Source organism: Schistocerca nitens, chromosome 12, assembly GCF_023898315.1.
Source record: "Schistocerca nitens isolate TAMUIC-IGC-003100 chromosome 12, iqSchNite1.1, whole genome shotgun sequence".
Lineage (NCBI taxonomy): Eukaryota > Metazoa > Arthropoda > Insecta > Orthoptera > Acrididae > Schistocerca > Schistocerca nitens.
The window spans coordinates 82,630,436-82,651,486 of record NC_064625.1 but is presented as its reverse complement, the minus strand read 5'-3'; the positions used below and the strand labels follow the sequence as shown (position 1 = coordinate 82,651,486).

The 21,051-nt window shown below is 45.3% G+C and overlaps 1 protein-coding gene and 1 non-coding gene across 2 annotated transcripts in view; one reads left to right on the top strand and one right to left on the bottom strand.

Annotated features, from left to right (window-relative positions):
* Positions 1-21,051, bottom strand: part of LOC126215070 (homeotic protein ultrabithorax-like) — a 976,291-nt gene that overhangs the window by 797,141 nt on the left and 158,099 nt on the right. The window lies entirely within an intron of this gene.
* Trnat-agu (transfer RNA threonine (anticodon AGU)) lies at positions 20,796-20,869 on the top strand. The gene has a single exon. It is a non-coding gene; the product is annotated as a tRNA-Thr (tRNA).

Here is a 21,051-nt window from a genome sequence, read left to right as displayed (position 1 = left end):
GCTGTTTGTCATCAACAGTATTGTATTTGGACCAACGTTACTATAGTTGTTTATGGTCATTGTACACAGAGCTCATACTACTTCAAACTACCTTTGATTCGACGAAATCCTTCAGTCAATTCAGATTTTTTTTTCTTCTTGCGGTCATACGTAGAGATTGAGACACGTAAAATCTAGTTGCAAATTTCGTCTCGGTTTTACGTAGCTGCTTTCTTGATAAACCTATAAGAAGGAAATTTTCACTGTGCAGCAGTGTGTGTGCTGATACGAAACTTCGTGAGGCATTAAAACTATCTCGAGCTCGGGATCTTGGCTTTTGGCAGGCAAATGCTCCACTGATTGAGCTGCCCACGTGTGACTCGTGACCCGTCCTCGCAGCTTTTCTTCCGCCAGTACCCCGTCTCCTACCTTCCAAAATTCATAGAAGCTCTCTTGCGAAACTAGCACGACTAGCACTCCTGGAAGGAACGATATGGCTTAGACATGGCCAGGGGGGCTAGTCGTGCAAGTTTCGTAAGAGAGCTTCTGTCAAGTTTGGAAGGTAGGAGACAAGGTACTGGTGGAAGTAAAGTGCTTGGGTAGCTCACTCGGTAGAGCACTTGCCCGGGAAAGGTAAAGGTCCCGAGCTCGAGTCTCGATCCAGCACACACTTTCAAGCCACCAGCAAGTTTTATATACGTACTGCCTAAGAAAAGAGAAGTTAGGTCGATTCAATATTGGCTACTTTATCTGCTCTGGATGAGTTAAACATTAGCTGCTCCTCAGGGCACTATACAAGGACCACTTTTATCTGCCATTTGTGTAAATTGCGAACCAGACAGCAACACGTCTTCAAGGAGAGATCGAACGGAACGCTTTATTTACTACGAAGTACTGTGGCACGAGTTTTGTTGATAAGAAAGAAAAGCTTTATACATACATAGGTGAGCTACATTACTCTAGCTTACAATGCTACGCATATAAAATAATAATAATTTAGTACACATTTATTACATGAAAAACGCCCCTTCACTAGACTCAGTTACGACAAACAGACCATAGTACAAGCTTTGAGCCTAAATACATCACCAGTATTTAATTTCGCCCACAATTAAGATAATGGCAACTAACGTCACATGCTGCAAAAACAGGAGGTATTCAGACTGTGATAAACATACCACAACACAAACGTCGACGATAAGTATATCAACAATATTTTTATTGAGCCCACATTCGAGGAAATGGCAGCTAATGTGATAGGTTATACAACCAGTAGGTACACAGACTAGCAGCGAATCAATGAAAATGAGTTCTGAATGCGAGTAAAAAAAGCTCGTCGCTGCGTTTAGTCGAGACAACGCAAGAGGAACAAAAGTATACAAACCAGATGCGATTCCCACGCCACTGCAACATGCGGAGAATTTAACGGTTCTGCAGGTAATTATTCATATCACAGCGAATAGTGGCTTGCGAAATAGGAATGTGGAAACATACAAAGGAGGAAAGACAATCTGAAAACAAATCTCCGGCGATTCTAAGAAATCAAGTGAGTCGGACTGGAAACCACAAGGTAATTACGCAGTTTCTGACGTCACGTCTCATTTCTGATTCGTTCCCTTCGCAGCTGCGGACTGATTACGTATGCAAAGGCTCACGCAGTGCGTGAGATGCTGTCCCGCTGTGCCAGACCTCATATCCCAACAAACTGAAGGACAATTTGGAAAGCAAGTCGTGTTCAGTGCTTGTCTAGAATCACTATGCGAAATATTAGTTTTCGCAGCAAGAGACGTGCACTGTAGGAAACATTCTATCTGATGAGTTCTTAGTTGTGAGCCGTTTTATATATTATGTAATTAATGAATCATAAAAATCCCATCAAATTTGAACTGAAATCGTTTATGCCTTGGACTCTCACGCTTATTCCCTACGTTCTTATCTGTACGCGGTCACCCTCTCAATAGAGTGATGCAGTTACTTAATTTTACACTCTTTATCGATCGCGCGTGTTCTAATGGCACAGGCAATGTCACTGACGCAAAATACAGCATATTTCACACGAATAATTAACTGGTTCACAGGTCCTCAAAATTTCGAACTGGAACGCCAGCTTTGCAATTGATAAGTCGACGTCCCGTTGTTCTTATATGTATCCTAAGCTTTCGTTGACACCGTGACTTCTGATTTCACTATATTTACGATATCTTGGAATTTATTAGGCAGCAACAGAGTACAGCGTAGTCAATTCTTACATAACAGCACATTAAAAAATAGTGTCTATCTATCACGCTAATGTTATCTCTCATGAAAGTTCTGTACTGAATGTTACGGAGTTTTCTTCACAGTGCGCATTCTCCTTATTATGCCAGTACGATGGACGTATATGCGAAGATCAGTTCTCGTGAACCGAGCAGACCAAACTAATCTTTTTCAGTAGTTTTCCATAAATTATTTACAGTGATTCCCGGGTTGGTTCCTTCGAATAAACCACGATCAGCCATCTCCCTCCACTACCAGCTGTGGCTCCGTCTCTAATGACCTAGATGTCGACGGAATGTCAGATAGAAAAATTCTTTCCTTCTTTAGTAATGACCAAGGACGGCGTGCTACCTCGTTTCGAGGAAGGACAAGGCAGCTATAGGCGGCTGTATTGTCTAAGGAAGCTTCCTGGCATTTGAGCCGAAAGATGTGAAGGAAGGGACTCTCAGGGATCTGAAGTTCGCTTATTCCTACGGTTAGTTCAGCACCTTAAAAATCTGCCTCAGCTGCAGAGCTCTACTTCAGTTAGTCACGCACCCATGCGGCAATGATTTCAGGAATGACTGGTACTATTTGCAAATTACCTTCAGGTAGGCCTCATTCTTCTTTCTCCAAGGTATTTGACCTGTTATGATCTAGTCTAGAAGTTCTCCTGCCTTCTTTTCATTAGTCGACTTAGCGATGTTACCCCGTTGGGATAGTAGTGCACATTCATTGTAGATGTTTTCTCCAGTTACTTTAGTAGTATTGCATACAGGTTGTGACAGGTGTAAGTGTAGATATTTTTGTATGCGATACATTAATATGTACACATATCAGTGATTCTATTGTAAATAAAAACCGACCTTTCTTGCTGCACTGTAATTTATTTATGCCAGACGCGTTTCGCCTTTTTTAAAAGTCAATTTCATCTTCAGTAGGATCTAGAACGATACAGTTTGGTTTTGATATTTGTTATTTTTAGGTTATCAAACAGTTCAGGCGTCGCGTTTTTTTATGTAAATAACTAATTACTTACAGTTTGTTGGCATCTGCGTCTCCTCTCATCTGGTCTTGAGGTCGTACTACGAATCCCTTTCCGAAACAAAAGACATTTTTACATCCAGATCGCTTTCCTTCACGCTGTTCACCATATTTGCCCTTGTTTTCGCGTTGCACTACTACTCTATTGCCACTAGTTACAGATATTTGTTCGAAAACTGTGCTTTTTAAAAGACATAAATATTGTGAGTTCACTATTTGTTTCCTCCTGTTTGGTTTGTTCACCTACGTGTTGCCAACCTAACGAAGTATATGCTGAAAACTACCGCCTGTTCATAATGTTTATATCGTCTCTCTCATACACACACAGATATAAATATCATGAACAGACGCTAGTTTTCAGCAAATAGTTCGTTAGATTTGCAACGTATAGGTAAACAAACCAACCAAGTAAACTCACAATATTTACGTCTTTAACCTTTTCAGTACCAGTTGTTTCTGCCTGAAAACAGCATTTTATTAATTTTGTTTTGAAGTATCAGTGCCTTCAAAATGAAACCACCGATTATGCTGCAAAACAGACTTAAAAGTGGTACACCCGAGTACTTCTTCGACATTAGTGCAATGTAGCCGTCACTTACTGCGCACAAAGTAACAGTCGGAGTGGAGATTATGCTACGTGATTGTAGTAGATGGTTTTCAGAAATTACTTGTAGTAGATGGTGATTTTTTAAAAAAAATATTGACCATACTGAGGAGATCATTGACAGTGAAAGTAACTATATATAAAGTTATTGTAATATAAATTTGAGTTTGTTCTACCGCTTTTCTGAGTGGTTTCGAAATAAAACCCTTGCAGCAGTATATATTTTTGATATAAACTTTATTAAATTTGAGGCAGATTTTTTTCTGCTTATTGAGGACTCTAACTTGTTTCAGGCATTGTTAGTTGATGGGAGTTTCAAGACATGGAAAAATGCGTATTTGCTTTCAAACATATCACATAAAATGGTGGGTCGCTGAAAACTGTCCCACTGGTTCCAAAGTGAATCCATCTCCTTAAAACAATTGATTGTTTACTTTTTGTCAATTTCTTCTTGTATTCGTTGCTTGTCATGATAATTGAGGTTAATTTCTAAAACATTTTAAAATTATTTTTTTTTCATGTTGTTGGGACTCAAAGGGTTAAAAGCACAGTTTTTAACAAACTATAACAAGTGGTAAAAGAGTAACAATGCGGCACAAAAATAAGTGTAAACATGGTGAACAGTGTGAAGGAAAAAGTTCGGAATATAAAAATGTGCTTGTGTTTCGGAAAAGAACTGGTAGTGCGACCTCCAGCCGAGATGAGAGGAAATGCAGATGCCAAAAAACTGTAACTAATTAGTTATTTACATAAAAAACGTGACGTCAACTATTTAATGATCTAAAAAATAACAAATATAAAAGCAAAATTGTGTTGTTCTCGATCCCACTCAAGAGGAATTAGAATTAAAAAAAGGTGAAACGCGTCTGGGAGAAATTGCTACAAGGAAAAGTAATTTTTATTTACACAACAAATATTTCTGTGCTTGCTGCGGAGGATGGTCCCGCAAACAAACTTGTTACATATCAGTGTGTTCGGTTTTTTTTTTTTTTTCGTACAGTGTTCCCACAAACATGTTACGACTTTACAACATGATGTTTTCAGCACAGTCGTGCACTATGCCTTTCAATATACAGTAACTATTTTGCGTCCACGCGTCCTCAATTGCAACACGTGACTCGTGCCTGGGGAAAATAAACATTATTGGGTTGTTCTAGTCATATGTACTTTGAAGCACAACCAACCCAAAAATATAAAACTTGTCATAGCTATAATTATTAGTTTGCAATTGATGTAAAAAATTAAAGAGTGTTGTTCAGTTTACCATCCTCAGTCAACAACAGAAAAATCTCTACATACACCCGTTACATCCCATATAATGTGTGATGGATTTCACTTTGAGTTCGTTCAACACAGCTCCATTGCTTTTGTGATCCGATTTGCTGTAACCAGTTGTTCGTCTCAAGAACTCCATTTCACAGACTGTTGGTCGTTTCACATCTTTTGGCCTTATTATCCAGGCTTAGCACATGTCTTGCTAAGGTCTATAATAAGGCGCATTCTGGTGTGCTTTTGGACTGGGTAAGGTTTCATACATCATGAATGACTCCGATATTTTTGTACCCCTGGTCGCTTTTTCAGCGAGATCTGCTTCTCCTCGAAAGGATGGTTTATAACCTAAATATATGATTGAGTTTACTATTTCCAGAATTTTATTTTTCTAACATATCTTACTTTTTACCGCACCTTCCTGCCACGAACCCTGCATTTGAGCAGGGTTCAGCTGGGGGAGGCTCTGTAATGGTGTAGGGTGTGTGCGGTTGGTGTGATATGGGACCCCTGATACGTCTAGATACGACTCTGACACGTACGTAAGTATCCTGATCAGCAGCATCCATTCACGTCCATTGCGCATTCCGACGGACTTCAGCAATTCCAGCAGGATAATGCGACGCCCCACAGGCCCAGAATTTTTACAGAGTGGTTCCAGGAACACTCGTCTGAGTTTAAACACTTGCGCTGTCCACTAAACTCTCCAGACATGAACATTATTGAGGATATCTGGGACGCCTGGCAACGTGCTATTCCGAAGATATCTCCATCCCTCGGTACTCTTCCGTATTTATGGATGGCCTTGCAGGATTCATGGCGTCAATTCAGACATTAGTCGAGTCCACGACACGTCGTGTTGCGGCACTTCTGCGTGCTCGCGGGGGCCCTACACGATTTTAGGCAGGTGGACCAGTTTCTTTGGCTCTTCAGGGTACATTACAGTGCATCCATAAATGATGTTGCTAACGACTGATCTCATACGTTTGATTACTGCGTGAAGTTACGAATGCAGGAAGGGTCAGAACGTGGTAGCGATATGCTGACGGCCCGAGCGGTGCTGTACAGCATTGGAGAGAGGGAGGGGAGGGGGGTGGTGGAGTGTAGTGGGGGGAGAATGGCAGTGTTTTGTTGCGGGGTCTGGTGGGGGCAGGGTCGACGTTCATCATCTCCAGATGCGGAGGAAGTCCGCTCCTGTGGTACCTTCTGCAGCAGCTGAGCCGCAAAGGTCTGAAGAACGTCCAGGGGCCATGACGCACAACGCAGCTTCCGCTCAACCCCGAAACAGATACGCACAGTGAGGCACAGCGAACAACGCCGAACACTAAAATGTTTCTAAGACTTGCAGTCCTACGCAGGTGTCCTCAATGAGCGATGAAACTCACCCCTGTGTCGTTTCATTACGCTCGTCTGTAACGCACAATGATTACTAAATATTCCTATGTAACCATAGCAGAGAATAAATTTGCAAACTGCAAAAATTATTCACTGTCGCGGTGTGCTACAGTAAAATAGGTAGACGAATTTAACACCGAACGTCGTTTCAATTGTGTGCTGCCTCTTTCCTGTATCTTAAAAGCCGGCCGGTGTGGCCGAGCGGTTCTAGGCGCCTCAGTCTGGCACCGCGCGACCGCTACGGTCGCAGGTTCGAATCTTGTCCTGGGCATGGATGTGTGTGATGTCCTTAGGTTAGTTAGGTTTGAGTAGTTCTAAGTTCTAGGGGACTGATGACCTCAGATGTTAAGTCCCATAGTGCTCAGAGCCATTTGAACATTTTTTTTTTACTCTTAAAAAAGAAATAGTACTTCCGCTTACACAAAGAAAACAGAGTTTCTTAAGGGGCTTTTCTCGATCCATCTCAGTTAACAAAATCGTTACATTACGTGACTTTGGATACAAAAACTGACCTGAAGTTAGGGAACTCATAAATCAGATACCATTTCTATAGATGGACAGAAGTTAGATGGAAGAATTTAACGCCCGGTATCATTTGAAATGTGTGTTTCATTTTCCTGATTCGTAAAAAAAAAAAAAAAATAAATAAATAAAAGTAACAAAAAAGTAAAAGAGACTGCCAGGTGCAGAGAGAAATTACACTGCAAACAGAACGAAAATTGAGTTCCTTGAGGAGCTATGCTAGGTCCATTTCTCTTAGCAATATTACTTACGGCAAAATCAAGTACAAATCAGCTGATTTCCAGAATGAGATTTTCACTCTGCACCGGAGGTTCGCAGAAGAGCTTCTGTAAAGTTTGGAAGGTAGGAGGCGAGGTACTGGCAGAAGTAAAGCTGTGAGGCTGGGGCGTGAGTCGTGCTTGGGTAGCTCAGTTGGTAGAGCACTTGCCCGCGAAAGGCAAAGGTCCAGAGTTCGAGGCTCGGTCAGGATTACAGTTGTAATCTGGCAGGAAGTTTCAAATCAACTTATTCTTACCGAACTGGTTTTCGATCTAAAAGCAAATCAAAATGTAAATAACTTAATTACAGACCACTGATGATCCTTTACCTCAATAAAGCGAAACGCGTCTGGTGGAAAAAATCACGCATATTAGTAGTTGCAACGACAGAACAAAAATACGCCCAAGAATTATAAAGGAACTACGGACACTATGGCCACACGAATGAAATTAATGGATTGCTCGGGGCGAATAGCACACGCACCGATTAGTATATCGCTGGGCAGTCGTTGGTCTCGAAAACTCGCAGAGCCTTGCTCGACTTAACCGGAAGACCACCCGAACCCAAGACGGCCACTTCATTCTGGCATCCGAAGAACGCTACAGCCGGAAGATTAGGAGCCACTAATTAGGTGAAGCGACGGCTCGGACGCAGCGTGGGAACGCAGGTAATGAGTCACAGTAGACAGTCTGGTCACAGGTAGTTCAAGTGTCACTTCGATATATCGCTGAAATGTCGAAACCTTTATTCCACACCCATTATGTTGTTACGATCAGCTATGTCCGTCTTAGGCAGCTGACTTTGTGAGCGGAAGTCACGTGTACATTGTAAGGTGCGCACAGTAAACTCCGTCTCATAGGCTAAATTTTATCATCGCTGGTATTAGTCCTTCCGTGGATACGTTTTATGCTATCGCGAAACCAGCACTATGTCGCAACCACGACATATTACTTCGGTAAGCACAGGCCTAAAGCTTGACCGAACTTCCAGCAACTGATATACTGACTTCGTAGGCCTCCGTGGACTGTCGTCATGATTAAAATTTTTCCGGTTGTTGTACCGAGTGAAGAGTACAAAATACTTTAAGTGTAAAGCGTTTCAGCCAGATTACAAATGACCTCCTCAGGGCAAGACTTGCCCCGAGCAAAGCCGTTGTAACCCGACCGAAACAGGACGACAGGACGACACAGAAGACAGGATCGAAGGCGAAATACGGAAATAAGGTCAGAATTGAGCAAATTTTTCTATGTGGTTCAAAATGGCTCTGAGCACTATGGGACTTAACATCTGAGGTCTTCAGTCCCCTAGCACTTAGAACTACTTAAACCTAAGGACATCACACACATCCATGCCCGAGGCAGGATTGGAACCTGCGACCGTAGTGATCGCGCGGTTCCAGACTGAAGAACCTAGAACCGCTCGGCCACTCCGGCCGGCTTTCTATGTGGAAATTTACAGAAACAAATAAGAATTTGGAAAGACCATATCAGGTGGATGATGTGTTATATATATATATAATGAATGCAAACTATCAGGACAAAAAAGCGTTGTAAGACTCGAAGACCTCCGAGATGCAACGGACACAAAATTTACATAGAATAGTGCGTATATAAAGGGCTAGTTTCTAAGTAGAATAAAAAGTATTTTGTCGAACACGTGCACCTTGTCTCGTTTCACTTTCTCCACCCAAACGAACTCCTTTGGCGAGATTTTTCTTCTTAGTTGTTTACTGTGGTAGCTCGGAATCGTTCAGTTACGCACAGAAGTGTAAAAAATTTCCACCCTTCCGTAGAGCCTAATCAGCAGCACCGAATGACATCGCTCTTTAATACCATTAGGCGGGTATTTTCTTATTCTTTTTTTTTTTTTTTTTTTTTTTTGGCCGTAATGTATGTGAAGTCTTTCTAAAATGACGTCGCACAAGCACACAGCTATACTACACTGAAAAACACGTTGTAAACTGGCGGTAAGCCGAGCGGCGAATATTAAATCGGAGACTCTTAAACACATTAGCGGCACGACGCTAAGGCCAATTTCGCAGAGTTAGGACCGCCATACGTCATACAGCGGCGGCAGTTACAGGCGACACTCGCCGCCGCGGAGGGGAAACTGGTTTCTGATGGAAGCGTCGCGCAGTTTGCGTTGCGAAAGTCGCCTCGGTAGCTGTCGCCGCGTGAGCTATTGCCGCTAATAAAGTCCTGAAGGTGTCGCCGCCGATAAATGCCGAAACGCCGAGACATCCGGTCGCGCCGGCGGGTGACGTCGTGGAGGCCAGGGGAATAACAGAGACTGTTGGAAAAAAATTTGTATCATTCGTCTTGGTGGTACCTCCTTGTCGCACGCGCTTGCCATTGCAAAAGACTTACAGTAGGCTTGTCTACTGTTAGCATTTCGGATGAAATAAGACTCATCCGTAATATACGTAACAATTGAAACATTTACCCCTTTGGGAGGCTAGTCGCTTCTCATTCAGATCATAAGACCTCCGATGCAGACAGTCACCGTTACGAAAGATTTCTCGACGTTACAATCTGATATCAAAGAATGTCTCTCACCCAAATGGGCGAGTAACCTGGGTTAGGCATTCAGTAGCTTGTATCCTGCTACATGCCTAAGAAAAGTTCATTTCCGCATTCTTGTCGGAAGAGTAAAAGTTCTAAATTGTCTCACGAAAAAATGACAGGAAATGGAGGAAAGCGGTACATGAGTGGAGTCCCAGAGGAAGATGAAGATCACAAGGCTGACCACGCGCTTGCTGGGATAGAGAACTGAAAAAGAGTCGCAGGCTTCATGAGCGGAGGACAGAACAACAGGAGACAAAGAGCACAGCGATTGAAACTGTATTTGTTAACATCAAGAGGTTACATCTTGCGAAGTCTGAATTAGTTATAGTGATCGAGTCTGAACCTTACATACAGGTTATAATGGGTGTAACTTCAGATATTTCTGTTTGTGACAGAGGACGGTATACTGAACAACATTACATCACTATTTACGTAATTTTGCAGACTAATAATTATGGCTATTACAATTACTATGTTTCTAGGTTGGGTAGTACCTCCACGGATGTGTGGCATAAGCAAGGCAATTATATCTGTCTTCCCCCGGGCAGCAGGTCGGTTACTGAAGTCAGAACCTGTAGACGCAAAACGGTTAGTCTATAGTTCCAGGCCATGCAGAAAACATGTAGTCGTAAAGTTTGTGCACACCGTTGGTGGTTTCCTCCGTGCATCGAACAGTCTTCCCACAAACACGTCACAAACTTCACGAACTTTGCGTGACCGTAACTGCCCTACTAACTGGACTATGCCTGTCACTACAGACAACCTTTCTGCGTCAGTACGTCCACATTTCAGCACCTGACCTGCCGCGCAGAGGAAAGTAAGAATTAATGACTCGCTCTAGACACACTTACTTAGAGATACTAACCAACCTAAAAACACACTACTCCTAAAAGCTGTAGTCATTAGTCGCACTCGTTTGATCTCTTCTGTCCATGTCCGTTTCTAGTCCATTACATATGGAAACATTTCTACACGTCTTCCTTACACTCACAGCACCAGATTTGCATCTAGCGGCCAAAATTGGGACTAACTTTTTCCGTGTGCAAATAGTGTCCACATTAACGCCTTAGAATATCCACCAAATTTCGCTGCCATACAATAATTTAATGCTACAGTGGACTTCTGCGAGTAGCTGTAATTAATTTATAACCACCTGGTAGAAGGGCTGTCAAAACGTATCGGTAAAATCGGACTCCGTACACCCGATATCGATAGCAACAACTAGCAGGTCATTGCTTTCAGTCTGCAGTTGTTCCCCATTGTGATTGTGGGATATCTATTCACCTTATTTGTACTGCTAGCCGGCCGGAGTGGCGAGCGGTTGTAGGCGCTACAGTCTGGAACCGCGCGACCGCTACGGTCGCAGGTTCGAATCCTGCCTCTGGCATGGAAGTGTGTGGTGTCCTTAGGTCGGTTAGGTTTAAGTAGTTCTAAGTTCTAGGGGACTGATGACCTCAGATGTTATTAGTGCTCAGAGCCATTTGAACCATTTTTATTGCTAGGAAAGTCGAAAGAAACTACAAAAATTTAATTTCATGACACTGTCGCAGTACCATTACTGTTGTGTGGAAGCGGGAGCCTGATGAATAAAGAGAAAGATTACAGAAAAATACGAGTAGCAGAGGTGAAATTGTTGAGGAAGAGCGAAGAAGAAAATGTTCAAACATGCGTGAAATCTTATGGGACTTAACTGCTAAGGTTATGTCCCTAAGCTTACACAGTACTTAACCTAAATTATCCTAAGGACAAACACACACACACACACACACACACACACACACACACACACACACACACACACACACACACACATGCCCGAGAGAGGACTGTAACCTCCGCCGGGACCAGCTGCACAGTCCATGACTGCAGCGCCTAAGACCGCTCGGCTAATCCCGCTCGCCAAGAGCGAAGAACAGTACAGTAACAGAGTGGATAGTATAAATGATGAATACTCCTGCACTTATGTGCACTAGGAGTACCTAAAAATGGATGATACAACGACAATGTCCTCTTAAAATCAGTGATTAGCACTGATGCTGCTCGGAGTGAACTATCAGTTGTGAATACGGTAAACGATCCACATCACGATCGTGGTGAATAGATGCTTTTAGTAACAATCCAGTCGAAACATATAGTCGGTTTTAAAGCTTTGCAGAACTGTGGGTGTACGTAATCGAAGAGATAACTGAACTGAATGTAGCTATATGTTAATAATTGAATACAGAGATAGAGGAAGCATTTGACGAGAGTTGAAAAGCTACTCATTAAAATGCTGAACTACAACCCGATGAGAAGTGAAGATGTACATCGGCCAGGAAACTGTGGTCAAAAATTTCGTGTGCACGAAATAGGTAGAATCTAAATATCTGTATGTAAGACGATGACGACTAGGAAACTCGCCAAAACACAACTGCATAGCATTGCGAAAAAAAAAAAAAGAAATTCGCCTGTGTGTCACCGAGTTGTCATATAAAATAATCCAACGTTTCGGCCACATCTGAAGGTGGCCATCATCAGCATCGAGTTCAGGCCATGGTAAATACCAAAATTTCCGCCACTATTACTGTATGTTACTATCAAAATGGCGATGGGTAGATCTATACTCATCACAATTATATTGAGACAGAGTCCAGCGGAGGAAAACGGTTCTCGTGCAACTGGATCGCTTAAACACAACTCAAGTGTCCTCCGAGAGATACAGCTGACCCGCTGCTGCTCTTGGGAGAGGTTAGCCGGCAGCTGTTGCAGAAGTAACTGGAAACTCCGTTGTGGGATGGCTGATGGCAAGTGGGGGTGGGGAGGAAGGTGGTGGAAGTGGGGGGGGGGGGCGCAGAAGGGGGCAACACAGCACTTCATTAGAGGCGGCCGCGGGATATTTACGAGCAGCGGAAAAATCGCGGATTTATGGCGGCCGGGCAGGCTGTCTTGAAGCGTGATGTACGATGGCGCTGGCATTACCGCACAACCTCCGGGGAGCGGCAAGGCAAGGAAGGGTGCCTCCGGCGAGGGCAGAACCGGAGTGGGCGCTGGCGCACTTTGTAGTGCTCTCCGGTGCACCGAAGCAGCGGTCAGTGCGTAGCGGGCGGTGCACCGTTCCACGATAAGCTACGCGCGGCGCTGCAGGGAGACAACACAAGGAAGTGTCCTCGCGCTGACGTCATAGGAGTCAGGCGCAGTTTGTAAGATGGGCTGTGCTGCATTGTAGGTGCGATAGGCTGCGAGTGAATGACACAAGAGTAAGCATTGGGAGGACCAGGTGGTTATAATTAAAGGGCAGCTACTCTCTGTGTGGGCAGCAGTGACAGCGAAACTTGGTAGATATGATAATGTGCTAATGCGGGATAAATGCTGAAAAAACAATAAATAAATTAAAGAAAGAAGTTCCAGTTTTAGCTACCAGGTGCAAATCTGGTGCTGTGAATGTAATAACGACTCATAAAAAAAATGGTTCAAATGGCTCTGAGCACTATGGGACTTAACTTCTCAGGTTCAAAAATGAATCAAATGGCTCTGAGCACTATCGGACTCAACTGCTGTGGTCATAAGTCCCCCAGAACTTAGAACTACTTAAACCTAACTAACCTAAGGACAGCACACAACACCCAGCCATCACGAGGCAGAGAAAATCCCTGACCCCGCCGGGAATCGAACCCGGGAACCCGGGCGTGGGAAGGAGAACGCTACCGCACGACCACGAGATGCGGGCAACTTCTCAGGTCATGAGTCCCCTAGAACTTAGAACTACTTAAACCTAACTAACCTAAGGACATCACACACATCCATGCCTGAGGCAGGATTCTAACCTGCGACCGTAGCGTTCGCGCGGTGTTTCCACATGTAATGTGTTAGGAAGGGGAAGTGGGCAGAAAACGTCAAGCAAGTGAGAAAGACATAATGTTGATTTCATTATTAACTATCGCTTGTACAATTTCTTTAGTATGAGCACCGGAGGAGTCGAAGAGATGCTGCTTCCTGAAACGGTGTGATCAACAATTGCTGGCAGCCTTCCAGTGGAGTCTGAGCAACGTGTTCCTGTATACTGGCCTTCATATCAGGCAGAGAATGAACCTATCCCTGGTAAACGCGTTCCTGCCGCAAGAGTCATCACAAGGATTCGGATCAGGTGATCTTTCAGGCCACGCATTCCGATAACCTGTGGAGTAAAATGTTCGCGGAAAGTTGCATTAAGCACATCCTTCACTGGGTGGGCGACATGAGGTGTTGTCCCATCTTGCAAAAAAAAAAAAAAAAAAAAAAAAAAAAAAAAAAAAAAAAAAACACTGATTCCCACACAGATGCGCTCTTTCAAAGCAGGAATCACATTCTGTACGAAGAGGGTTTGGTAAGACGCAGGCGTCATGGAACAGCTGACAGACCCTCTAGGTATATCCCCTTCAATCAAGAACGAACCGACAATAAAGATGCTTGTAAATCCCCATCATATAGTCATATACGGCAAGCGCAGTGGGTCTTCGAGCACAACAGGCGGCTTAACAATCGCCAAAACTCGGCAGTTCTGAAGATTCACTGCACCCTTTAACGTGAAATGTGCTGCGTCACACCATAGGATATTGCCCGACCACATGTCATAAACTTCGATCCGTGCCAGAAACCGAGAGGCAAACTCAAGCCACTCAGGTCGTTCCTGCGGATCATGAGATTTCAGCTGCTAGACCGTCTGGATCTTGCACGGTTACCTGTGTAAAGTAGACAATAAAACTTACCGTAGAGCATGGGATGGACAATTCTCGTGACACAGCACGAACACTTGGACCGGGATAGGGCGCCTTCCTATTCCAGGTGCCACACCAAGCTCATCCGACTATTACAATTTCACTATTATCTTCTTTGAACAACCTAATGACGACTCGCCTCTCCTCAGACATTTCATTCGGCAACACTCTCTCAATGCAACACTGTAATTGCCGCCATTCACGTAAAACAGGCCGGCCGGTGTGGCCGAGCGGTTCTAGGCGCTACAGTCTGGAACCGCGCGACCGCTACGGTCGCAGGTTCGAATCCGGCCTCGGGCATGGATGTGTGTGATGTCCTTAGTTTAGTTAGGTTTAAGTAGTTCTAAGTTCTAGGGGACTAATGACCTCAGAAGTTAAGTCCCATAGTGCTCAGAGCCATTTGAACCAACGTAAAACAGTTTCACTAACAACGTACCGTCTCTCTTCTCGATAGCAATGCTGTTCTCTCACGACAACGGCTTGTCAAATGACAGCGTGGACGTCATACGGTCATAGAAACGATGATGATGATTGGTTTGTGAGGCGCTCAACTGCGCGGTTATCAGCGCCCGTACAAATTTCCAACCTTTGCTCAGTCCAATCCCGCCACTTTCATGAATAATGATGAAATGATGAGGACAACACAGTCATATACAGTGTACAGCGCCAGATTTGCTCCTGGTGGCCAAAATTGGAACAAATTTTTTTCGACCGTAAATCGATTCCCGTAAACGAATTAGCATATCGACCAAGTTTGGCTGTCATACGATAGCTTCAGCCCACACAGAATCTCCGTAAGTAGCTGCAATTTAATTGTAACCGCCTAGTGTTAGGAGCTTGGTCCTTGGGCGTAGCTATTGGGAGGCGAGCGCGACAGCAGGTGGGGTGTCCTGCCCCCTGCCACTTCTAGAAAAAGAAAATGGGTCTTCGCAAATGGAATTCTGTAACAATTGTGCTACTAAATGTAACTGGGTTTTCTCTTTTGATGCAAGTCAATTGTCAGGATGAGCATTCTAAAGCATTGTGTCAGGGTGAAAATACTAAATTAATTAATTTTTCTCTCTTAACAATATGTGGGCAGGGTGGGTTCTTCCTTGGCTCGGGTATGAGGTAGAATGAAACAGCATTTTTACATAAGATAACTTTTACTGCAAGTTTCGTACAACGGTTTTCTTACTGGATTGTACTGACTCGGAGAGCGGCAGCTGTGTCGTTTGCGTAGCCTTCTGCTGCTGCGGCGGCGGCGTCTGATTACGCGCAGCGGTGTGTCTCTCGTGTCGCCGTCTCGCCCAGCTGACTGGAGACGCGCAACGCGAGGTGGCCCGTTTAATTATTGCGAGCGAAGTCGTGCATCGGATGGTGATACCTTGGATGTGGCGTCCCAGTGTTTCTCTTCTCTAAGCGGCCGCGTGTGTTGTGCGTCGGCCAGCGGAGCGGCGCGGCGGGGGAAGGCCAGTGTCCTGGACTCGAACAACGGACTCCCGCTTGCCAGTCTTTGGCTGTCAGATCTTCATCTCAGCTCACAGGTGACTGCTGAGGTGAGGCCGTCTCCTTCCCGTCCTCACGAGTCACCCGGGTACGTAAAAATCAGACTTCAAATACCTTTTAACTTCTGTCTTCTGGCGCCGCGGCTGCTGCTTGCTATTCCATTACAGCGGCGGACTTGGTTCGTCTGTGCATGATGCAGACTCTTCTTGCATGACGGTCTTCAGCACCGAAACTGACTGAAATCTACTGCTACTCTTCTTTTCTTCCTTCGTCTCTCGTCTTCGTCTCCGTCCCCGTCGCCGTCTCCGTCTCCGTCTCTCTCTGGCCCACTGCGTCTCGCGTATTTATTCACTTCAATTTACTGGAGGTGAACGACTTCACGGTCATTGCCTCTTCTGTCACGTTGAGAAGCTCCTCGAAGAATCTTCTTAACGTCGGTCATTGGCTCTTGGAATGTAGGCGAGGGCCTTTGATCACACGTGACGACTGAGAAACACGTGAGCCGGTCATTGCCTCTGCTGTCACATTGAAAAGCTTCTCGAAGAATCTTCTTAAGGTCGGTCATTTGCTCTTGGAATGTAGGCGAGGGCCTTTGCTCACATGCGACAACTGAGAAACACGTGAGCCGGTCGGGCGATGCCCTGACGGCTGAATCGACAGCGCCCGCTTATGTGGAACTTGCTGACTTCACAGTCATTGTCTCTTCTGTTCTGCTGTTCTGCCCGCTGTTTGCGAGTATGTAACTCTCTAAACTAAACCAAGTTTTTCATTTATATTCTAATTTCTTGTTCACTTTGATTTCACTAATTTATTTACTTAAGTACCACTCAACAATTCGCTTAGACGCATGAGGCATGCACTATTCTGTTTTCCTTACACAGCGTAGAGTGCAAGTGGAAAGGTGGTGTACCAAATAGCAGTGCCAGCCAGGAGTGAGCCACGGTGAGATATTTTCTTCTTACGGTCGCGAACCCCTGAACGGAGCCAGCGAACTGCAGCAGACGTGGCTCGTGAAGCGGAAGAAGGAGCAGCGACTGCCTAACTGGACAGTGGAGCGTCGAACTGCGGAACCGGAGGAAGGTACGCGGTGGTGGAAGTGTTTTCCGAGAAAAGTGACCGGCAGGGAGGAGTGCTAAGCGGTTGCAGCGGTGACAAAAAGAAAAGCGGCCGACTCGCTCGGTCGTAGCGGACTGGCGTGGATCAGGTCGGGGTACCGGAGTGGTCCGAATACCCGCGAGGCAAGGCTGGGGCTCGAAGCGGAATTTACGCGCGCTCTGTGCCTGCGTGCGTGTGTGTGGAGGTGCGCTTCCGGCACGTAGCCTCGGCTGGCCACTTAATTAGCGAGGCGCGTAAATCACGGGATCAGCCGTCGGGCGCTCATTAGGCCCGCCTCGCCAACCCCGAGCAACTCTTCGCGGGTGCCGAGGATTTGTACCGCGGCGCAACCTTCATCTCGGCTCGTACCTCTTACTCCTGAAGCCGTCCTCACACGGGACGAGGCGGCTGACGTTGACGTGGAGGCGCGATCTCAAAAAAATTGTTCAAATGGCTCTGAGCACTATGGGACATAACTTCTGAGGTCGTCAGTCCCCTAGAACTTAGAACTACTTAAACCTAACTAACCTAAGGACAGCACACACATCCATGCCCGAGGCAGGATTCGAACCTGCGACCGCAGCGGTCGCGCGGTTCTAGACTGTAGCGCCTAGAACCGCCCGGCCACCCCGGCCGGCCGCACGACCTCACCGTCCGCACACGGGACGAGCTGCTTAACATGATCTGCGCTCTCAGCTCTCTCCGGTGGCAGCTGTCGGCTTTATTTGGCTCGCATACCTCACAGTGTGTTTACAAAATCTGTCGCGCGTAAAATAGCCGCGTTAACTCGCTAAGCGATTGTCCAAAAAGAGTGAGAAAATCGGCGGAGAAGATTCTGGACTCGTCGATGCCGTGAACAGCGATCTGCTGATAGAATAACACTGCATAATGCTGTACAACGATCTTAGGTACATTCTAGTTGGAGTTACTAGTTGAATTTCCATCCCACTTTCTGTTCCAAATAGAATATAGTTAAGGTACAGTGTCTTAAGTCTGTTTCCGCGTCCATAGTAACCACATTCTCGATGTTACGTTGACCACCAACACCCCGAAATAACAATATTTTGCTCATACGGAACCAGCAACTTTTTTTTAATATTTCATGAGGCGTTTATTAACGAATCTGTCAACAGCTGCAGTACGTATGTTTGGCAACTAGCCTGGCCTACAGAGGCGAAAAAAAAAATAAATGAATGAAACAGTACATAGTGGTCAGTCAACAGTGAATACAAAAGCGGAAATATAATTAACAGTCCAAATGTAACAGCAATTAGTTATTGGATTGAAACATCCCTGCAGAGAAAGTGCCTGGCCTTTATAATAAAACATCAAAATGGCAATACTTGCTTTATGTAACGTTCGCAGTGGGAGTGTCGCAATCGACACGTGCCTCTTCAAATGGCTCCAAGCACTATGGGACTTAACATCTGAGGTCATCAGTCCCCTAGACTTAGAATTACTTACACCTAACTAACCTAAGGACATCACACACATCCATGCCCGAGGCAGGATTCGAACCTGCGACCGTAGCAACAGCGCGGTTCCGGGCTGAAGAACCTAGAACCCCTCGGCATGCAACTGTCCACATATCACTAAGTTCCATGGCTTCTTCTTTTCTGTTAAAATTATCCACATTTTTATAGATTTCAATGGTGTCTCTATATAACAGTGGCTAATAGTTCGTCACTGTACATAAAATTTTGATTTCTGAGAACATCATGTTCTGACTGAAGGGTATGCTCCGCTAAAACTGATTTTTCTATTTTCTCTAGTCGACAAAGATTTTTATCTTCCACCTTTTCCACAACATTTCTGTCTCCTCCCAACGTCCGACCCATCAGTTAGCAAGAAGACTCAACGGAAAATAGAGCACCTCTGAAGATGTCCAGCGCAGCTCTGGCCGAAACGTTAGTGTCGTGTTTCACGGACCACGGCCATACAACACTGGAGATTCACCAGCATCTACGACATATAACTGGCCACATGTTATTTTCCAGCCGGCCGTGGTGGTCTCGCGGTTCTAGGCGCTCAGTCCGGAACCGGGCGACTGCTACGGTCGCAGGTTCGAATCCTGCCTCGGGCATGGATGTGTGTAATGTCCTTAGGTTAGTTAGGTTTAAGTAGTTCTATGTTCTAGGGGACTGATGACCTTAGATGTTAAGTCACATAGTGCTCAGAGCCATTTGAACCATTTTTATTTTGTTATTTTCTATGGACGCTATAGAATCTACATCGTCTTTCACACGCCTCAGAAGCGATCAAGATAAAAATCTGAGAAAGCGCCCTTAATAAGAACGGTGGCCTGCGCCTAACAATACGTGGGGACACGCCATCGGTAAGGTGAAGTGGGCGTGGCGACGGGTGAGCGTCGAAATCGTTACCACGTACGGCGCAGAAATGAGCACCAGTGACGTCACAGAAGGCAGCAACCACACTACAGTCACCTCTTGACAAAGGGCGAGGAGTACTCGGTCGAAAGCTCGTGGCTTTTAAACAACTTGACGCGGTCGCCAGATCGAGACAAAAAATTTATCGATGTACGTTGCCGTGAAACCATGCATTCGCACAAAATAGATTAGTTCGAAGGCGTGAGTGTAGCGGCGTTCACAGGCAGGTGTGGGATGACAAGCTTTGCGTAATGGAATACGTGGTCCGCGAGAAACACTTGCTGCTGCTGGGAGCGGGTTTCCCAGTGAGTCGGCGACAACCGGAAGCGACGGCCAGCGACATCCAGAGGCGCCCGTTCCTCAGGATTAGCGGCGACTGATGTGGCGGCTTTCGCCAGGGCGGTGAAGAAGCAACCGCGGACGCAGCAAAGGTCGCCGGCGACCGGTTCCCGAAGACGCGCGACTCTGGGAGCACCGGCCGTAACACCTCCGCCACCACCGCTCGCTTCCCATTGGCTCCTGCCCAGCAGTTGGTCTGCCTGCTCCACGAAGAGGACAGGAGCCGTCAGCGTGTGACACAAGCTGAGCTCGCACTACAGCTCAGTGAATCTAATGGCTTTCACTGAAGTTTAAAAATCTCCTATTTTGTAGCTAGGCAACCAAAGCATATGTTAAAAAACTATTACTGTAAAGAAATTTCCAAAAATTTGCCAAAACAATGTTTAAAAAGTCCTTAATTTTTTTTCCAAAACGAATGACAATTTTTTAATGGTGCATTAGCTGTATACAGGTTTCTTTATTAGGCGACACAACCGGTTTGACATCATTACAGCTGCATATTCAGACGATAATCTAAACTGAATAAAAAAATAGTATGAAGATAGTAACTGTTCTCTAAAGAACAGATGCCACTGATGACCGTGCATCTTCTATAGATGAAATGATAATTAATTGAAACCCTCAGCTGCCGACAGGTGTTGTTGATATACCTCGATGGGGACAGCTGAAAATGTGTGCCCCGACTGGGACTCGAACCCGGGAGCTCCTGCGTACATGGCAGACACTATATCCATCCGAGCCACCGAAAACACAGATGAACAGCGTGACTGCAGGGACTTATCCCTTGCACGCTTCCCGTACGTAGATTGTCGACAGTTGGGAATGAGGCTCTCACGGGAAGCGTCTAAGGGATAAGTCTCTGCAGTCGCGCTATTCATCTGTGTCCTCGGTGGCTCAGATGGATAGAGCGTCTGCCAAGTAAGCAGGAGATCCCGGGTTCGAGTCCCGGTCGGGGCACACATATTCAGCTGTCCCCACCGAGGTATATCAACAACACCTGCCCGCAGCTGAGAGTTTCAATTAATTATCATTTTAAAAAAATGTGTTTACAAAATACATAGCCTATAATAGCGAGAAAACAGGAGCCAGTTTTTACTGACTACTTTTGGTTTCGTAAGGCTAGAGGAACGTACCATGTG